The sequence below is a fragment of the Triticum dicoccoides genome, chromosome 2B (assembly GCF_002162155.2).
Source record: "Triticum dicoccoides isolate Atlit2015 ecotype Zavitan chromosome 2B, WEW_v2.0, whole genome shotgun sequence".
Taxonomy (NCBI): Eukaryota; Viridiplantae; Streptophyta; class Magnoliopsida; order Poales; family Poaceae; genus Triticum; species Triticum dicoccoides.
This window is the reverse complement of record NC_041383.1, coordinates 41,061,560-41,076,132: the sequence shown is the minus strand read 5'-3', so window position 1 is coordinate 41,076,132 and position 14,573 is coordinate 41,061,560.

The following is a 14,573-nucleotide window of genomic DNA, read 5'->3' as shown; positions in this document are numbered from 1 at the left end:
TGGCCAGATTTCACGAACTCAGCCAGTTTACTCTTGGTAACTATGGATGGGACCCAATTGCAGGTTACAGGGTCCTTGGCCGCCTTAGGAGCCATGAAAACAGTTGGCCTATAAAAAAAATAAGAAGATCCGGTTCAATTTTAACCAGGGAGAAAAATCCTAATTATTCAAGGTGGTGGCTTAAGAAGGGGCCTAATGATATAAGGATGACTGTGCAACAATATTTAAGCCACTACAAGTATCAAGAGAAGTTCAAAATTCTTCAGGTCATGAGGAGCAACTATGGTTCTGTGTCATTTATTTAAGTCGAACACCTCGACAGTTGTGTTTAAGGGCACTTACCAGAAGAAGTTTTCCGGGTGATAAAAACAAGTTTCACAGATGACAGCTATTATTCTAGATCAAATTATTGCTCTGAAAAGAAAATTTTCTAGACCTAAAAACAGGGCAGAGAAGTTCATACACTCAAAGAGGGTTTCCAAACAAGGGAAATGAGATCTGTTTCTATGCAAGATAAACACAACCGATTACCGCAGCAGTTCTATGTAGTTTTTACGATCTAAACAGGGCATTGGAGGTAAAAACTAGCGAGGGTTTGCGTCGGGCGGTGATGAACGCCGACGAACTCAACAAAGTTCCAATGGAGATCTAAGAAAGGCAAGGAGAGGAACTCACGGATGTGGACGAGCTGCGGAGGTTCGCTGTCGATTTCTGGTCAGAGTTAGGTTGATGCAGCGGCCTGAGTCGGTGAAGATGAGGGGTTCGACGGCGGTGGCGGCGGAGCTCGAGAGGAAGCAAGAGGAAGAAGATGACTAAAAGAGGGAACAGTGGAAGACCTAAGTCGCACCTATTTATAGCGAGAGGATAATTGAGATGACGCGGGAAACGAGGAGATAAGAGTTATTATCCAGCGGCCCCGACGCCTCGATTTTTGGAACAGTCAATAAAGCAGAGATCCGTTGAAGGATGTGATGGAATAAAAAAGGAATTTAAGAGAGGATGACGTCATGCCGGATTAACACGGATCCAGAAGATGATGTCATGGCGGGTTAAAGAAAACCTTCCGCACAGTCAGAAGACTAAAAATTTATTCTTTAAAGGTATTTTAGGATTGACATGAACTGGTTCAAATCAATCTGGGGCCTAATGTTGGGGATATAACTATTTGTGTAAGCCGCCTAGGAGGGGCCAGGTTACGCAAAGAAGACTCAAGCCCAAGACCAAGCATGAAGACGGCGGCTCAATAGGGGGCTTAAGCCCACAGGCGACTTAAGGCCCGTTGTAGTAAACTGCCATAATGGCATGACTTGTATCATAAGGTAGATTTAACTAGTCACTGAGCCGGACACTGTTATAAGCCGGCCGGGACTCTGTAGGCCACAGGGCATCAACCCGTGTATATAAGGGGACGACCTGCTGGCGGCTTAGCGAAAGAAACAACTCATCGAGAACCGAGCATAGCGTATCTCGCTCCCTGGTCATCGAAACATCAATATCAACCCAACTAGACGTAGGCCTTACCTTCACCGTAAGGGGCCGAACTAGTATAAACCCTCTCGTGTCCTTTGTCCCGATTAACCCCTTCAAGCTTCCTAGTTGCGATGGCTCCACAACTAAGTCCTTTCACGAGGACATCTGACGTGACAATTCCACAACAGTTACCACTTATTTCAGTACCTGCAGAGAATACCTTGCTAAAAACTGCTTATCATTTCCTTTTGCTCCTCATTGGGTTCGACACTCTTACTTATCGAGAGGACTATGATAGATCCCCTATACTTGTGGGTCATCAAGACTCTTTTCTGGCGCCATTGCCGGGGAGTGAGGCGCCTTTGGTAGGTGGAATTTGGCAAGGAAAAATTTATTTAGTGTGCTGAAATTTTCTGTCACTTGTTACTATGGAAAGTAATTGTCTGAGGGTCTTGTTCGGGGTATCTTCACCCCGTCCAGTAGAGCAAAGAGTTGCTCCTCAACCTACTGAACCTATTGAAAATGAAACTCCTTTTGAGATTCCCTCGGGTTTGATGGAAAAACTGCTAGTTAACACTTTTACAGGAGATGGAACAAAGCATCCTGGTGAACATCTACGCTATGTGGATGATGTTTGTGGACTATTTAAGCTTGCAGGTATACCCGATGATGTTGTTAAGAAGAAGGCTTTCCCTTTATCTTTGAAGGGAGACGCATTGACATGGTATATGCTATGTGATGATATGAGATCAAGGAACTATAAAAGATTGAAATTGGAATTTCGTCAAAAGTATTACCCTATGCATCTTGTTCATCGTGATCGCAATTATATATATAATTTTTTGCCTCGTGAAGGAGAAAGCATAGCTCAAGCTTGGGGGAGGCTTAAATCAATGTTATATTCATGTCCCAATAATGAGCTCGCAAGAGAAGTGATTATATAAAAGTTTTTATGCTCGGCTTTCTGATAACAATCGCACCATGCTCGATACTTCTTGTGCTGGCTCTTTTATGATGAAGACTATTGAATTTAGATGGAATTTATTGGATAGAATTAAACGCAACTCCAAAGATTGGGACCTCGATGAAGGTAAGGAGTCAGGTATGACACCTAAGTTTGATTGTGTTAAATCTTTTATGGATACCGATATTTTCCGTAAGTTTAGCACTAAATATGGACTTGACTCTGAGATAGTAGCTTCTTTCTATGAATCTTTTGCTAGTTATGTTGATCTCCCCAAGGAGAAGTGGTTTAAATATCATCCTCCCATAGAAGTAAAAGTAGTTGCACCTATTAAAGTTGAACAAAAGATTGTCATTTATAATGATCCTATTGTTCCCACTTCTTATGTTTAGAAACCACCTTTTCCTGTTAGAATGAAGGATCATGCTAAAGATTCAACTGTTGTTCGTAAAAGCAATATTAGAACTTATACACCTCCTGAGCAAGTCAAAGTAGAACCTAATATTGCTATTGTTAAAGATCTCTAGTCTGATAATATTGATGGGCATGTTATTCAATTCCAGGCTGAAACTGCTAGAATTGCTAAACCTTGTGCTAGAGATAAACATAGACCTGTGGTAGGCGTGCCTGTTATTTCTGTTAAAATAGGAGATCATTGTTATCATGGCTTGTGTGATATGGGTGCTAGTGCTAGTGTGATACCCATTGACTTATACAAAGAAATTATGCATGATATTGCACCTGCTGAGTTAGAAGATATTGATGTCACAATTAAACTTGCCAATAGAGATAATATATCTGTAATGGGCATTGTTAGAGTTGTTGAAGTCTTGTGTGGGAAAACCAAATATCCCGCTGATTTCATTGTTCTTGGTTCTCCAGAAGATAGCTTTTGTCCCATTATATTTGTTAGACCCTTCTTGAATACTGTTAATGCTAAGATAGACTGCGAAAAGAATATTGTTACTATTGGCTTGGATGATATGGTTCATGAGTTTAATTTCTCTAAATTTAGTAAACAACATCTTGAGGAAGAATCGCCTAGTAAGGATGAAATTATTGGTCTTGCTTCTATTGTTGTACCTCCTAGTGATCCTTTAGAACAGTATTTGCTAGACCATGAAAATGATATGTTGATGAATGAAAGAAGGGAAATAGATGAAGTATTCTTTAAACAGAAACCTATTCTGCAACACAATTTGCCTATTGAAATCCAAGGGGATCCTCCTCCACCCAAGGGTGATCCCATGTTTTAGCTTAAACCGTTGCCTGATAATCTTAAATATGCTTATCTTGATGAAAAGAAAATATATCCTCTTATTATTAGTGCTAACCTTTCAAAGCATGAAGAAGAAAGATTATTGAAAACTCTGAAGAAGCACCGTGCCGCTATTGGATATACTCTGGATGATCTTAAGGGCATCAGTCCCACTCTATGTCAACATAAAATAAATTTGGAAGCGGATGCCAAACCTATTCATGATCCTCAACGACGTATGAATCCTAAAATGAAGGAAGTGGTAAGAAAAGAAATACTTAAGCTTCTGGAGGCAGGTATGATTTATCCCGTTGCTGGTAGTCAGTGGGTAAGTCATGTCTATTGTGTCCATAAGAAGGGAGGTATTATTGTTGTCCCTAATGATAAAGATGAATTGATCCCGCAAAGAATTATCACAAGCTATAGGATGGTAATTGATTTTCGCAAATTAAATAAAGGTACTAAGAAAGATCATTACCCCTTACCTTTTATTGATCAAATGCTAGAAAGATTATGCAAACATACACATTATTGCTTTCTAGATGGTTATTCTGGTTTCTCTCAAATACCTGTGTCAGCTAAGGATCAATCAAAGACTACTTTTACATGCCCTTTTGGTACTTTTTCTTATAGATGTATGCCTTTCGGTTTATGTAATGCACCTGCTACCTTTCAAAGATGCATGATGGCTATATTCTATGACTTTTGTGAAAAGATTTGTGAGGTTTTCATGGACGACTTTTCCGTCTATGGTTCCTCTTTTGATGATTGCTTGAGCAATCTTACTCGAGTTTTGCAGAGATGTGAAGAAACTAATCTTGTCTTGAACTGGGAAAAGTGCCACTTTATGGTTAATGAAGGTATTGTCTTGGGGCACAAAGTTTCTGAAAGAGGTATTGAAGTTGATAAAGCCAAAGTTGATGCTATTGAAAAGATGCCATGTCCCAAGGACATCAAAGGTATAAGAAGTTTCCTTGGTCATGCCGGATTTTATAGGAGGTTCATTAAGGACTTCTCAAAAATCTCTCGGCCTCTGACTAATTTATTACAAAAAGATGTACCATTTGTCTTTGATGATGATTGTGTAGAAGCATTTGAAATACTTAAGAAAGCATTAGTCTCCGCACCTGTTGTTCAGCCACCGGATTGGAATTTACCTTTTGAAATTATGTGTGATGCTAGTAATTATGATGTAGGTGATGTTCTAGGGCAAAGAGTTGATAAGAAATTAAATGTTATTCATTATGCTAGTAAGACTCTAGACAATGCTCAAAGAAATTTTGCTACTACCGAAAAGGAACTTTTAGCAGTTTTTGCTTGTGATAAATTCAGACCCTATATTGTTGATTCTAAAGTAACTATTCACACTGATCATGCTGCTATTAAATATCTTATGGAAAAGAAGGATGCAAAACCTAGACTTATTAGATGGGTTCTCTTGCTGCAAGAATTTGATTTACATATTGTTGATAGAAAAGGAGCTGAGAACCCCGTTGCAGATAACTTATCTAGGTTAGAGAATGTTCTTGATGACCCACTACCTATTGATGATAGCTTCCCTAATGAGAAATTAAATGTCATAAGCACTTCTCGTAGCACTCCTTGGTATGCTGATTATGCTAATTACATTGTTGCTAAATTTATACCACCTAGCTTCACATACCAACAAAAGAAAAAGTTCTTCTATGCCTTGTGACATTACTTTTGGGATGACCCACATCTTTATAAAGAAGGAGTAGATGGTGTTATTAGACGTTGTGTACCTGAGCATGAACAGGAACAGATCCTACGCAAGTGTCACTCCGAAGCTTATGGAGGACACCATGCTGGAGATAGAACTGCACATAAGGTATTGCAATCTGGTTTTTATTGGCCTACTCTCTTCAAGGATGCCCGTAAGTTTGTCTTGTGTTGCGATGAATGCCAAAGAATTGGTAATATTAGAAGACGTCAAGAAATGCCTATGAATTATTCACTTGTTATTGAACCATTTGATGTTTGGGGCTTTGATTATATGGGACCTTTTCCTACCTCTAATGGTTACACACATATTTTAGTTGTTGTTGATTACGTTACTAAGTGGGTAGAAGCTATTCCAACTAGTAGTGTTGATCATAACACTTCTATTAAAATGCTTAAGGAAGTTATTTTTCTGAGGTTTGGAGTCCCTAGATATTTAATGACAGATGGTGGTTGACACTTTATTCATGGTGCTTTCCACAAGATGCTTGCTAAATATGACGTTAATCATAGGATTGCATCTCCTTATCACCCGCAGTCTAGTGGTCAAGTAGAATTGAGCAATAGAGAGCTCAAATTAATTTTGCAAAAGACTGTCAATAGGTCTAGAAAGAATTGGTCCAAGAAACTTGATGATGCATTATGGGCCTATAGAACTGCATATAAAAATCCTATGGGTATGTCTCCGTATAAAATGGTTTATGGAAAAGCTTGTCACTTACCTCGCGAACTAGAACATAAGGCATACTGGGCTATTAAAGAGCTCAACTATGATTTCAAACTTGCTGGTGAGAAGAGGTTATTTGATATTAGCTCACTTGATGAATGGAGAACCCAAGCTTGTGAAAATGCCAAGTTGTTTAAAGAAAAGGTTAAAAGATGGCATGACAAAAGGATACAAAAGCGTGAGTTTAATGTAGGTGATTATGTATTGCTATACAACTCTCGTTTAAGATTTTTTGCACGAAAAATTCTCTCTAAATGGGAAGGTCCTTACGTTATCGAGGAGGTCTATCATTCCGGTGCCATAAAAATCAACAACTTCGCAGGCAAAAATCCTAAGGTGGTAAACGGTCAAAGAATAAAACACTATATCTCAGGTAATCCTATAAATGTTGAAACCAATATTATTGAAACCGTAACCCCGGAGGAATACATAAAGGACACTTTCCAGAACGCTCCAGACTCCGAAAAGGAATAGGTATGTGGTACGGTAAGTAAACCGACTCCAAAACAATTTTTAAGGCAATATTTCTCCGTTTTGGAATATTTAGAAAACTGGAAAAATAAGTAGCAGTCCGGGGAGGACACGAGGCCTCCACGAGGGTGGAGGGCGCACCCCCTACCTCGTGAGCACCTCGTGTGCCCTCCGGACTCCGTTTTCTTGTACGATACGTATTTTGGTCGGTAAAAATTCATTATATATACTCCCGAAGGTTTTGACTCCCGTATCACGCAAATATCCTTTGTTTTCGTTTCGAGCTATTTCCGTTGCAGATTTAGAGCACCATGACTTCTCCCTCCTCCAGCAACGAAGACAAGGATGCTTTTCTATTGAAGATAGAGTTGAAAAGAGAGGAACCAGAAGAAATCAACAAGGGTGAAATGAACAAGAAGGCCATGGAGGTTCAAGCTCCGGTGGTGAAAGAAGACTACATCCCTCAACCTTTACCTAACCTTTTCACTCCAACAGAGATTGAAGCTTTCAAGATGATTGAGTTATCCCGCATGCAGAACAAGTATCTTACACAGGAGAATATTTTGTTGAAGGATCATATTCCTGGGCTCAAGGGCATTATCCGCAAGTTGGAGGAACTTTTACGCTCGATGTGCGATTATCCACCGTCATCATCACCACCGCCAACAAAGAAGGATACATAATCACATGGGTATGGGCACTCCCCTTGGCAACTGCCAAGCTTGGGGGAGGTGCCCTGGTATCGTATCACCATCACAACTCCTATCTTTACCGTTTTTCTTAGTTCGATCCTATTAGTAGTATCTTGATTTAGTAGAATAAAGTCATGGCATGATCTAGTTTTGAGTTTTGCTTTACGATCCTTCTTTGTAATCGAGTCCATGAGCTATATAATAAAGATTAGTGTTGAGTCAAGGTCTTGAGTATTTTGCCATGATCTTTTGTGATTAGAAGAAAAAGAATAAAAAGAATCAAAGAGTTCATATTGATCTTAGTGAAAGTAATGACTTCACATAGAAATAGTATGATGATTAAAAGTTGTTGGGAGTTGGCAAATATAGCTTTGGTCATCGTTGCAGTTAATAGGAAGTAATAAGGAAAGAGAGGTTTCACATATAGATACATTATCATTGACATCATTTGTGATTGGGAGCACTCATTAAAATATGACATGCTAAAGAGTTGAGGTTGGACAAGGAAGACAACATAATGAGTTATGTTTTCTTATATCCGAGATAAAGTATGTTGTCATGGATCCTCTAACGTGTTGAGCTTGCCTTTCCCCCTCATGCTAGCCAAATTCTCAGCACCAAGTAGAAATACTACGTGTGCTTCCAAATACCCTTAAACCAGTTTTGCCATGAGAGTCCACCATATCTACCTATGGATTGAGTAAGATCCTTCAAGTAAGTTGCCATCGGTGCAAGCAATAAAAATTGCTCTCTAAATATGCATGACTTATTAGTGCAGAGAAATAAGCTTTGTACGAACTTGTTGTGGACGCAATAAAAGCGACGGACTGTATAATAAAGGTTCACATACACGGGGCAATATAAAGTGATGTTCTTTTGCATTAAGATTTTGTGCATCAACCCTAAACGCGGATGACAACCTCTGCTTCCCTCTGCGAAGGGCCTATCTTTAACTATTATTCTCTACCTTATGCAAGAGTCACGGTGATCTTCACCTTTCTTTTTTTTCATTTTATCCTTTGGCAAGCGCAGCATGTTGGAAAGAACATGATATATATATATATATATATATATATATATATATATATATATATATATATATATATATATATATATATATATAATTGGATGTGGGGGAGCATGAATTATTATTGTTGACATTACCCTTGAGGTAAAAGGTTGTGGGGCAAAACTATAAGCCCCTATCTTTCTCTGTGTCCGATTAAAAACTCCGTAACCACAAGTATTGCGTGAGTGTTAGCAATCATGAAGGACTAAGTGATAGTTGAGTATGTGGACTTGCTTTTAAAGCTCTGACATAGATTCTTTCCGATGTTATGATAAATTGCAATTGCTTCAATGACTAAGGGTATAATTTGTTGGTGCTCAATAAGGTTTCTGATTCATGCTTTGGCTTTGTGAAAAGATCATTACTTGAACATGAGTAATCATATGACAAAATCTGTATATGTTGTTGTTATGAAATAAGCATGATGCCTTCATGTCTGTATTTTATTTTTATCGACGCCTCTACCTCTAAACATGAGGACATATTTATTGTTATCGGCTTTTCGCTTGAGGACAAGCGAGGTCTAAGCTTGGGGGAGTTGATACGTCCATTTTGCATCATGCTTTTATGACAATACTTATTGCATTATGGGCTGTTATTTCACGTTATGTCACAATACTTATGGCTATTTTCTCTTATTTTACAAGGTTTATATGAAGAGGGAGAATGCCGGCAGCTGGAATTCTAGGCTGGAAAAGGAGCAAATATTGGAGGCCTATTCTACGCAACTCCAAAAGTCCTGAAACTCCACGGAATACCTTAAAATAAATAAAGAAAAATCGTCGCCAAAGATGAAGGCCAGGGGGCCCACACCCTGCTCACGAGGGTGCCCCCTTGGGTGCGCCCCCTACCTCGTGGGCCCCCTGGTGGCTCTCCGACGCCCATCTTCTCCTATATGAAGTCTTTCGATGAGAAAAAAAATAATAAGCAACCTTTCGGGACGAGACTCCGCCGCCACGAGGCAGAACCTTGGCGGAACCAATCTAGGGCTCCTGCAGAGCTGTTCTACCGTGGATACTTCCCTCCGGGAGGCGGAAATCATCACCATCGTCATCACCAACGCTCCTCTCATCGGGAGAGGGCAATCTCCATCAACATATTCACCAGCACCATCTCATCTCCAAACCCTAGTTCATCTCTTGAATCCAATTCTTGTCTCCAAGTCCAGGATTGGTGCTAGTAGGTTGCTAGTAGTGTTGATTACTCCTTGTAGTTGATGCTAGTCGGTTTATTTGGTGGAAGATCATATGTTCAGATCCTTTATGCATATTATTACCCCTCTGATTATGAACATGAATATGCTTTGTGAGTAGTTACGTTTGTTCCTGAGGACAAGGGAGCAGTCTTGCTATTAGTAGTCATGTGAATTTGGTATTCGTTCGATATTTTGATAAGATGTATGTTGTCTAGCCTCTAGTGGTGTTATGTGAGCGTCGACTACATAACACTTCACCATTATTTGGGCCTAGAGGTAGGCATTGGGAAGTAATAAGTAGATGATGGGTTGCTAGAGTGACAGAAGCTTAAACCCTAGTTTATGCGTTGCTTCGTAAGGGGCTGATTTGGATCCATATGTTTCATGCTATGGTTAGGTTTACCTTAATACTTTTGTTGTAGTTGCGGATGCTTGCAATAGAGGTTAATCATAAGTGGAATGCTTGTCCAAGTAAGGGCAGTACCCAAGCACCGGTCCACCCACATAACAAATTATCAAAGTACCGAATGCGAATCATATGAGCGTGATGAAAACTAGCTTGACGATATTCCCATGTGTCCTCGGCAGCGCTTTTCTTATTATAAGAGTTTGTCTAGGCTTGTCCTTTGCTACAAAAAGGATTGGGCCACCTTGCTGCACTTTAATTACTTTTGTTACTTGTTGCTTGTTACAATTTATCTTATCACAAAACTATCTGTTACCACTTATTTCAGTACCTGCAGAGAATACCTTGCTGAAAACTGCTTATCATTTCCTTCTGCTCCTCGTTGGGTTCGACACTCTTACTTATCGAAAGGACTACGATAGATCCCCTATACTTGTGGGTCATCAACGGTGCAGTTCCTCCCCCAAGGCCGCACAGAACGGAGTTGGTAACTGTTCCTTGGCCTGTCTTGGTACCACCCACTGGTCCCGGACCGCAATATGACTATCATGTGCAGCAACGCCCACTAGTGCAGAAGCCTAAGCCAAGACTGCCAAGACTTCCAAGTCCTGCTACCTCTCCTGGATCCTTTAGTGTTAATAGATTCAGAGCGCTCAACACCTTCTTTGACAGTGATAAGAATCCATACTCGAAGCCAAGGATCTCCTGAGATCGCTTCTAGAGCCACCAACAGCATAGCTACTACTCTTGTGTTCTCTACAACCAAGAGCGAATCTTCCCTCACATGCGCCTTGATTGTGAAGCTATGGCTGGGCTCTCTTGCCTTGAAGAAGCTATGGATTGCTTTCATGATGCTGGCCTTTTGGAATTCGTAACAGCCAAAGAGCACTAGAATGAAGAGCTTTTGCTGCAGTTCTATGCTACTCTTCACATTTGTGGATACAACAAGGGTCCGAAGACATGGACCCTTGAGTGTATGAAAGGTGATGTCCGCCATGAAGCCAAAGCTCAGGACATCATTGAGCTCACCTCCCTACGTACCCACTCCAGGTGAATTGTATGAGCCTGGTTGTTAGCGCCACATAGAAGGACTACAGAGCATTTTTCAGCAGCATGAACCCAATACGAGTCAGATGCTCAGCATGATGAAGCCATTACCTTGTGATGCAGAATATCCAACGGAATTCCTTGTTCAGGACCTTGAGTACTTGCCCCGCATAGTTTATCATATCCTAAGGCGTACTCTCTTGCCAGTCAAGGGACATTCTTCTGAAGCCAAACTTGAAGGCGCCATGAAGACTTTGGTTTTCTATATCGTCAATGGCATGAAGCTCAACTCCCGAGATTTCTTCATCAGACAGCTTGCTGCATCTAGGATTGATCTTTTTGGCTTGAAGTTCTACGCTTCATGGATGATGCGCCTAATCAAGCTTCATTCCGCTGTCAACTATCAGCCTTCTGCACGTAACCATCTGGTTTTCTTGCCTAAGGTTGATCTGTCTGTTGAAGCCATCTACCCTGAGCCTGCCAAGGAACCAATATATGTTCACAACACTGATCATCAAAGCTTCACGCAGCCAATTGAAGGAGTCCATGTTCCGAATGATGCTGTCCCTGCTTATCCGCTCGCTGGAAATATGCATCTGCCTCGCCGTGCTAATACTGAAGCCACTGCCAGTACAGTTGCTCAAAGGCCTCATAAGCGCTCTCGAGTCTTCAATGATCAAGAACTGCTTGTAGCCATACATCAGAAGTAGGACAAGCACCATGACTGATTGAAGCATCAAATGCATAGTCTCTTGGTTGATGTCAATCGCATTCGTAATCTGGCTACCAAGAACTCTTTTGTTGCCCATGAGAATGCAAGGCGGTCCTGGAAGAGCCTCACTCTGCTATGTTCTGAAGATGATCTTCAAGCAGATGGCTTCACCAAAAGCTTCAAGTTTGACTCCAGGCCTCCGCCTAATGCAAGCTGGCGCCGTACTCCCTCTCTTGAAGACTCTGAGTATTCATCTTCGGCTGCAAATGTTGTTGCCAATGTCATCAATGAATAAGACGATGCCACTTCACCAACCATGTCTGCACTGCATATCGACTCTGCACCAGGCCCCTCTGCACCACCAAACTCCAGCAACGACCCTGCTCCATCGTCTGCTCCTTCTGGGAATGAGTAGAACCTCTATGTCTTCAAACCTTTTTGGTCCTTACTGAAAAAAGGGGGGAAGCATATGAGTTGATAGTATTCAAGCGGGTCCCTATGGGTGGCTGCATTACTTTTTGCCAAGTCTTACAACTCTCGTCTTTTGATACTTTTGGCCCTCCGAGTTGTAAGACTTAAACTTGATGGTCGTCTGCTACTTTATCTGCTATTTTGTGATGCGATGATAAATCTCGCATGAAGTCATTCTGCAGATGTCAATTTTCCATTATGCATATCATTATCTTCTTTACTTGTTTATATGCATATACTACAGGAAACTGCTAATTTTACATCTGTGAGTGGCTTTGCCATCAGCTTTTTGTCGGGGTAGATGGCAAAGAAAGTTTTGCCATCAACTGATGATGGCAAAGTATGCCTGACGGCAAATATCTGCTTTAATGTGTGTCTGCGCGGCGGCTGACGGCAAAGCTAGCTAAAGAAAGACGGCAAAAAAACAAGACGGTAAACAGGCTCTTCGCCGTCTGTTGTTTTGCCGGGTGACGGCAAAGAGTGGACGCGTGTCCAGCCTGACTGGCGGTAACAGTGCCCTGGGTATGCCATCTGTTTTTGTAATCTGCTGACGGCAAAGTCAGTAGCTTTGCCGTCTGCTTTCAACCTTACTGACGGCGAACTAACAGGAAAAAAAACTGGCACCGAGCCTGGCTTTGCCGTCTCCTTTTCTTTTCCCGTGAGGGCAAATTAATGAAATTGTCAAAAAAATCCCCACCCGACCGCATCAGACCCCTGTCTCGACCCCGCTAGCTAGTTATCTGCTGCCACCACCCGTCCCCGCCTCCACCCCGCCGCCGTCGGGGCCCTTGTCCACTGCGCTCCCACTAGTCCTCCTCCAATGCCGCGACCGCCCCCAAGCAGCCCTCCCCTGCCCTAGCGCCACGGCTGCTGTTGGCAGCACCGCCACCGGCTCCCGCCTACGCATCTGCAGCCGCTGGTCGCCACCAAAGCCGGGCGCCACCTCTCCCTCTGCCCTCAGCCCCTCTGCCCCACGCCACGGTGAGCACCGCTCCCCATCTCTGTTCGTATTGTTTTAGATGGATAGATGTATGGACTGCACTACATGTGGATGGATGTGTAGATGGATGATTTGCTGATGGAAATTCAGGTAATCGAATGACAAGTGCTATGTTTCCGTTGACACTGCCTATCATGAATGACACAGAAGACATGCTCTCTTTTTTATATGAAGGAAGCACTTGCACTGCTTTCAGTATGTGATATGAAAAAATTGCAAAATAGTACATCAGTAGTCAGATTCTCTCCTACAATTTATGTCATATGAAACAACAGGGAACAAATCATGCAAAACCACTGCTCTTGACAAAAAATAACTGGCTTTGCTGCACCCTGAAGATTGACTTAAAATTTGGCACTGGACTTAACCAACACAACACTTCTTCTGATAAACTGAAGCAAAATTTTTGATTGATGCTCATTAGGAAATTAAATACTCAGTTTCTTGCTTATTTTCTTTAGGTTAGGTTTTGTTGAACTGCAAGATGATGTTCATGATGTTTTTATTAGATTGTTCTGCGAGTGCTTATGTTGGTTTCGCCGGTGCTTTTAATGTGCAGGGATTTTCTCTTCACCTCCAGGAACACTCCTCCCCTGCCCTAGCGCCACGGGTGTCGTTGGCAGCACTGCCGCCGGCTCCCACCTACACATCCGCAGCCTCTAGTCGCCACCGAAGCCGGGCACCACCTCCCCCTCTGCCCTCAGCCCCTCTGCCCATGCCACGGTGAGCACCGCTCCCCATCTCTGTTCATATTCTTTTAAATGGATAGATGTATGGATTGTAGTACATGTGGAGGGATGCGTAGATGGATGATTTGCTGATGGATGTATCCCTTTCCATTTTCTTCTGCCTAAAATTTTCAGTACAAGACAGCCTTGTGTGTGTCCATAATATGGTTGTTCTACAAGGCAAATTTTCATTTTAATTTTGATTGATGCTCCTTAGGAAATTAAATGATCATTTTCTTGCTTATTTTCTTTAGGTTAGGTTTTGTTCAACAACAAGATGATGTTGATGATGTTTTTATTAGATTGTTCTGCGAGTGCTTATGTTGGTTGTGCCGGTGCTTTTCATGTGTAGGGATTTTTCTCTTCACCTCCAGGAGCGTTGTCTGTCTCGTTGCAATTGCCATCGTCATTCGACTACCGCCTCTACGGTCTAGGGGTGAGCTTGACTGTCATCTCCTCCCCCTCCCCTATTTGCTTTGTTCTGGTCGTCGTGCCGATGCGCACTAGATTTTATTTTCATGTCAAGTCTCGTAACCTAGGCATCTCCCGTTCAAAAGGGTGGCATCTATAAATATGCATGTCTTTGCATATTTATAACCGTCATCCTTTCAAATTGTCCACGT